The sequence below is a fragment of the Physcomitrium patens genome, chromosome 8, assembly GCF_059467195.1.
Source record: "Physcomitrium patens ecotype Gransden chromosome 8, ASM5946719v1, whole genome shotgun sequence".
NCBI lineage: Eukaryota > Viridiplantae > Streptophyta > Bryopsida > Funariales > Funariaceae > Physcomitrium > Physcomitrium patens.
Window position 1 is genome coordinate 15,610,521 of NC_143417.1, and position 7,972 is coordinate 15,618,492.

The following is a 7,972-nucleotide window of genomic DNA, read 5'->3' on the forward strand; positions in this document are numbered from 1 at the left end:
AAGACTTATTTTCAAGTTAAAAGAAAGCTTTGGAGAGCTCTCATTGCTCTAAAAGCTGAGAAGAATAATTTGATTGGAGTAAGTATGGTTTTCGAAATAGATTATTTGGCATTACTTAAAATGATAATCAACTATACTATTCCAGACATTACCATGTTAAGATGGATAGTCTACATAAGAACATTGAATCATGTTTTAGTACATGTTACTAGCAAAGAAAATTTGGTGGCAGATATGTTGTCTAGAATTAGATGTACCTTTGAAGAGGAAATGATGGCACATGAAAGAGATGAAGATTAAAAAGAGAAGAATTATATAAATTCATTTGCTATTGGTGGAATGGATTTTGGTGATAAGATTCAAAAATTCTATGAAGGTTTGTATGAAGGTAGATTGAAGGATATTAGAATTTGTTTAAGTACAATGAAGAAACAAGAAGAGTGGATGGATATAACTTTTAAAGATATTAGACATCAATCCTATGGTTATTTGCTTAGGAATAGATTCCTATAGACGAGGCCAAGAAGAGGTGATTAAATCCCATTGATGATAGTAGGAGATCTTGAAACTAAATTTAAGATTTTAAGAGAATATCATGATACACTTTGGATAGGGCATAGAAGAATTTGGACCACATATATCAAGATCAAAGAAAGGTATTGGTAGAAGGGTTTATACAAGGATGTAGAAGACTTTTTGAGTTCATATACAAAGTGTCAAGTATAATCTAAAGTTAGGTACAGAGATGGATTACATCCTACTTATCCACCTTCAATACATTTTTAATGGATAATTGATTTGGTAGTTATGCCATCAAGACTTTGAGATATGAAATATTTGGTTTTGGCAAGAAAAGAGCTATCAAATTATATTGAAGACAGGGCTTTGTAGAACCAAGACTACAAAGGTAGTATGCAAGTTTATACTAGAAGATATTTTTAGGAGATATAGTAGTATTGGGAGGATGAGAGCTAATAGAAGAGAATTGGATGTCATTGAAATAAGAGAATTTTTCAACAAAGTTCAATTGAAGTTAACTACTTCTTATAATCTTCAAGCCAATGGAAAGAGTGAGAGTAGTCATCTTCCTATCATTTATGCATTGATTAAGGCAGGTAAGGATAAGTCAATTTAATGGCCTAAATTACTTCTATTTGCTTTATGCACTGATAGAACTACTCACAATACTCCCATTGGTTATATGCCTATGGAGTTAATATTAAGACAAAAATCTATGATGTCACCTAAAGAAACTTATCCAACATGGATGTTTTTATCTTGGAAAGATGACATTAAAAAAAAAAAAAAAAAAAAAAAAAAAAAAAAAAAAAAATTATTGGAGCTTCGAATCGAACAGTTGGATAGTTTACCTAAAGACTTACAAATTGGAGCTGAGAGGTTAAAAGAAGCAAGATTGAAAAATAAAGAAAGATTTGATAAGACTCATAGGTTAAAGCGTAAGTCTATAGAGATTGAAGATTGGATTTTAGTTTATGATAGCAACCTTAAACATCAATATAGTACTATAAAGAAATTTGTAAAAAAATGGACTAGACCACATGTGGTAGTAATATTCCATGATAATGTCACATATACCTTACGTGGATTAGATGGAGCTATCATTAAAACTCTAGTAGCAGGGAAGATGGTAAAGGCTTTTAAGAGAAGAGATGGCCGATTTCAAATAGAAGACCTTGAAGAATTCTTACCTTAATATTTGAATCAAGAACATGAAGGAAAAGATGCATAATGAGATGAAGATGAAGAAAACAGAGATGGTAAGATTGGTACATGCCAAAGGATGTGCAGGTTTCGAAGGAATAGATGTCATATTGTAAATACTAATAGTATGTAAAATATAGTTAAAATATATTATATGTTGAAAAATCTAAATGTGTATTAAAGTGGTTAGTAGATTAAATTAAAAAGAGTTGGTATAAGAAACCTTATTTTGTTTTTTTTTTACTTGTTTTGATTTTGGCATAAATATATATATATATATATATATATATATATATATATATATATAGAACCTAAATATTCAATATGAAGCCTTGGAAGAAGGTAGAAGCCCAAGAAAGAAAATCCAAACTAGTAGGAGGCTAATTGGGAGGAATGAAAGCAAGGCATGGTTGGATGAAGGCAAGGAATAGAAAACTTCATCCCTATTGGTCGAATACCATACCCAATGGACTTTGAAGAGGCTGTGTACGACCTTAAGTAGGGTTTTGGCAACTTCAAAGATAGCATTTGGAAATTAAAAGCTAATATTATAAAATTTAGGATTTGGACTACAATTTTTGGGAAAAAATTAGAGGATTTGGAGTTAGGGTGAAGAAGTTATAGATGTTTGAAGTTAAGGTGTTAATTTAAGATATATTGTTACTCTTTTGTGAATACAAGGAGTTGTACAGTAGTTTTTGAAGATCAAAAGAAGCGGCTAGAATGGAAATTTTAAGACCTACATCTTTTAGGAAAGAATTATTATTTTTGGAATTCATATAAAAGAGATATAAGGAGTTAAAGGCGATGCTTCTAAATCAAAGGTAGTAAGTAAGTGGTTTTATACATAGTAATGGTTGGAGCCATATCATGAGTTTCTGAAAGAAGTTTTAGCTCAAATCTTTTGGAAAAGATACATAATTGTGTTAAAAAACTAAAAATATAAATTTTATGACATTTGAATAATTAATTTGTGAGATATGAAGGAAATTATACACAAGTGTATAAAAACTAGGGTTTGAAGCTATTTTTAGGGTTTTCAAGATATCTCAAGTTCCGCAATGAATTTGCAATTGAAATTTTTTGTAAAAGTTGATAAAAATACATCAATACTTCATATAAATTTTGAGTAAGATTGGACGGTCAGATCAAGAGTTATGAGGTATTGAAGTTTGGAAATTTTTCACATAATGGTATATAAGGATTTAGAGGATTTTATCATATTTTGGGGGTTGTTCGTTACTTGAGGCTTATGTATTTGGTGTAATTGCTCCAAAAAGGAAATTTTATATATAAACTTAGGGCTTTCTTTATTTTGAAGCTTGATTGAGCAATTAGTGGCAGCCAAGAGCCTAGTGCTTTCTTGAGGCAAACTCTCTCTAACTTGACACTATATCTTAGACTTCTTTAACATATGAAGACCGCTCCTTGTAAAACTCATCTCTAGAAGGAAGGTAATGTCATGAACATATGCATTTACTTCAATAATTATTTATATGATTAGGTAGAAATAGATATATATAGATTAATTTCATAAAGTCTTTTAGTGAAGCTTTCTAAAAGCTTCATAGATGCGGTTTTGACTTTAGATGTCTTTGTAGATCAGAAACTTGGCCAACATATTAATCACATGTTGGTAGCTTGTGGAACAAGTTAATTCCACATATTAGCTTATAGAACAAGCTAATTATGTGGCGCATACATAGATAATTTGCCTTAGAAGTTAAGATATAAGGCTATCAAAGTCAACATGTTTTGGAGGTCCTATAGGACATTGCCACATTACTCCTAGTTAAGAGTATATATGGAGATAAGAGTGAAGCCTTCTTCACTCTTGTCAACATTGTTCTAGTCTTTAGTCTTGTCAACATTGTTCTAGTCTTTAGTCTTGTCAACATTGTTCTAGTCTTCTTGTTTTTGGCAATAGCTATTCTAGTTAATATTATATTATCTTTTGAGTGACTTTCTAGTTCTCTTTAGTGACATAAGAGTGTATCAAGGATTCTCTTTTTTTGAGATTCATGTCCTTGACAGTATGATCTTTAATATAATGAATAAATCTTTGTTGATGTCTATTGGACCTTGTTATGTTCTCCAAATGCCTCTATAAGTGCTTCTAAAAAAGCTTCAAAGTTACTAAATATTAGAAAAAATTTCTCAAATAAAGGAGCAAATTAAGATAAGGCTTGTTCAATGAATAAGATTCCCCCTAAATCAACTTGCAACTCCTCTATTGAATAGCGCTATCAGAGTAGAGAGAATTTGCCTCAAGAAAGCGTTAGGCTTCTAGTTGCCACTAAATACTCAATCAAGTCTAAGATATAAAAAATACCAAGTTATATATATAATATTTCCCTTTTTGGGCAATTATATCAAAACATAAGCCCAAGTACCAAGAAAACATCCAAATGTATGATAAAGTATCTTAAAACCTTATATATCCTTATGAAAAATGTTTCTCAAACTTCAAAAGCTCATATCTCATGATCGGACCATTCAAAAAAACTATATTTTATATGAAGTAGTTACATACTTTCAAAAACTTTCACAAAAAAATTCAACTACAAATTTGTTATAGATCTTGAGATATCGCCAAAATCCTAACAGTAGCTTTAAACCCTAGCTTACATACACCTGCATGCTAATTTCTTCATATCTCACAAAATAAGTACTCAAATACCATGAAACTTTAATCTTTAGCTTCTTAACTTAATAACTCACACTTATAGAAATTTAGAGCCAAAAATTCGTCTAAAAATGCAAGATATGGCTCCAACTATTACTATCAACAAAATAACTTATTTACTGCCTTTGAATTACATGTGCTATCTTCAATTCCCTAAAATTCCTTCATCTAAACTTAGAATTAGTCAAATAGTATACGTAAAGTATAGCCAAGAAAGTATTCTTTCCAAATCTAGTCACCAATCTTTCATTGCTCTTTGTATGCTTATGCTTCAAAGAGTGACAATAGATACAAATTTAATACCTTAACTTTGAATATCTATATCTCCTTCACCAAAACTCGAAATTGCACAAAATTTTCAATCAAATTATACCCAAAATGCTGAACTTGCTGACCCTAGCCTCCAAAGCTTGAATGATTTCGAAAGAAAAACCCTAATTCCTAATAAGGCCTCGGGCAGCCTCCTTGAAGCCCATTGCGCATGGCCTTCGACCAATAGGAATGAAGTTTTCTATTCCTTGCCTTCATCTAACCATGCCTTCCTTTCATCCCTCCCAATAAGCCTCCTATTAGTTAAGATTTTCTTCTTTAGGCTCTAATCTCCTCTCAAGGCTTTATACTAAACATTTGGGTCTTACAATTGTTTTAAATGCTATAATCAAAAAAGATAAAACTCAAAATAAAGTTTCTTAAATCCACTCTCTTTAAACTAATCTATTAAACATTCTAACATACATCTAGATTTATTAACATATATTTTAACTAATTTTTACATACTGTAAGCTTTTACAGTACAACACTTAAGTTGTAAAAAAGTTACCAATAAAATTTGATTAATAAATCCTTAAAATTTAGAACATGTACCATCAAATTTTTTTAGAAGATTAATCTAAGGCTTCTTATACTGTTGAGGTACATGTGCCAATGCTTCTTTGGATGTAGAAGTTTAAAGATGTGGTTTCATAAAAGGATGAACTATTCTAAGTCTTACATCATCATAAAATCTTAAAAAAAAATCCTTAATTTTATTTATTCTATGAAACAAAATATTCAACATTTTCATAGTAGTATCTAACTTGTATTTAGGAGATTCAACCATATTAACATCTATACTTCAAACTATATTGAAAGAAAAAAATTAAATATTCTAAATAATACTAATTTATAAGAGAATAATTTGTAATCACTAAAATACTCACATACCTTCTAAAAAATAAAAATTTATTTTTTATTATAAAAGATTAAGCTCTAATATTGATATGAAGATAGTTTTGATAAATTACCATAAATAGATTATACAAAAGACCAAACAAGAAGTTAAACACAAGTATTTCAATAAGAAAGCTAGCATGAATTTGATTAAAATAGATAAATATAAGATCAATACTAAGAAAGATGAGCTAAAACTCCAAAAGATGTATTATCAAGACTGAAGATTTCTTCAACCTCAACTCTAATGTATATGAATTATTAGGAAGCTTCTTCAGAAGCTTTCATGTTACTTGGAAATGAAGCAATACTAAGATCTTTTTTTAAAAAAAATCTTTAATCCTCTTAGAACTTTTTAAAGTTTTCTAAAATATTTTCTAAAACTTTTAGAATCTTTTAGAATATTTTTTAAAAAAAATTTAAATTTTCTATTAAAATGTTAAGAATATTTTATAATCTTCTATTAAAATATTTTAAAAATATTTGTATAATATTTTTATTGAATATTTTCAATACATGGTAGAAAATATGTAATTTTGATAAAATAATTGACTATCTCAAATATAGAATCATAAGAACTCAAGACTATAAGTTTCATAATAAAATCCATAGAAATAAAAGACTATAATTGTTTTAAATTAGGTAATGGGTAAAGAAGCCCATAAGGTTGATAATGATAACTTTTTGATCTTAAGTAAATACCACATTATTGTACAAAGTCTTTGACTACTTTCTATATTCAAAGCTACTAAAAATATCTAGATATTAGCTCCAAAGTCTTATTGTATCTAAAATATCTTATTATTTAGAAGTTATGACGAGCTTGAAGAACATATAATTGTGCTTTATTTTTTAGAATATAAAAGTAATTTTTGAAATAGAATAGATTATTATTGAATTTAAATTTAAAAATATTATGAAACTTAAAAGGATTGTTTTTAATGTCATATACAAGAATATCAAAGGATGTAATCAATTGTATTTGAAATCTTACAATCTATGATAGTCTAGACCTTCCTAGGATCGATCAAAAGGCCATCATTTGAAATGATATATCTTAAAAATTTAACTTGAATAGTATGAAATATATATTCTTTCATCTTGACATATAATCTTACATCTCTTAATTTTTGTAGCACATGATAAATATAAAGTTTATATGCTCTTTTATATTATTAGAAGAGATTAAAATAATATCTAGATAATAGATGATAAAATTATTAAAAAACTCAAAAAATCATTGGATGTTGAAAAGCAATTGATATATTTTTCAGTCCAAAAGACATAGTATTATATTCAAAATGTCTATACTTAGTTTATTTATTTATTTATTTATTTTCATCTTGTGAGTGTAAATTTTCATTCTTCAACTCAAGTTATAAGATGGCTTCAATTAAGAGTTGCTTGTAATTGGTGGTGTAAAGTAAAGTAAGCAAATAACGAGAACAAAAGAAGAACAACCAAAAAGCAAGTGAAATAAATGACATGAAGCAATTACAACATCCAAAACTAAATCACAGTCTATTCACTATATTTTTACCCAATAAAAGTAAAAATAAAGAAGTAAAAAGTATTTTTTTAAATATTTAATTTTATTATCTTTTCAATGATATAAGAAACATATAAATCCGAATTACTTTGAGTAAGTTATGAAGTTTTAAAGATATGAAGTAAATAATTGAAAAGTGAAGTGAAAATATTTTACCTCAAAAGTAACTTGCTTATAGATCTAAGATTCGAGCCTCACCAAGGCTCACATGTAATGTATAAGGATCTTTTAGAGAGGCTACAAGGCCTTAGTCTTATCCTCCTAACTACCTTCAAGGTGCTACAACCCATGTGGGACTTGTGCACTCCCCTTCCTACAAGGATTACACTAGTTGCTGATCCTCCTATTTTTTTACTAGAAGGACCAACATTTTTGTAATTTTGACCTCACCATAGTATTCAAAAACACCCAATTACTTTAAAAACCTTGTGTGGCCTTCAAATCTTATTTCATTTCTTCATAAAGGCTCCCAAAAGTGATAAAACTCATTTCTACCAAGATCTTAAAAATTGGACTAAAAATTCCTAAAAAATTCTAAATAAATTCTAAATAAATTCTAAATAAATTCTGAAAAATTCTTTAAAATTATATAATATTTTTATAATGCTAATATCCATCTAAGGCTACATTTTTCTACCTTGTTTATTTTCGATAATAATAAAAATCAATTTAAATCTACTATCAATTCTATTTTTTATACCAATAACTAAAATGACATGAGGTTCTTTCTCATGCTTCTTCTAACTACTAACATTTATAGTTTTTATAAGTAGTACATATAGATAGAAGATCAATATAAATATTAG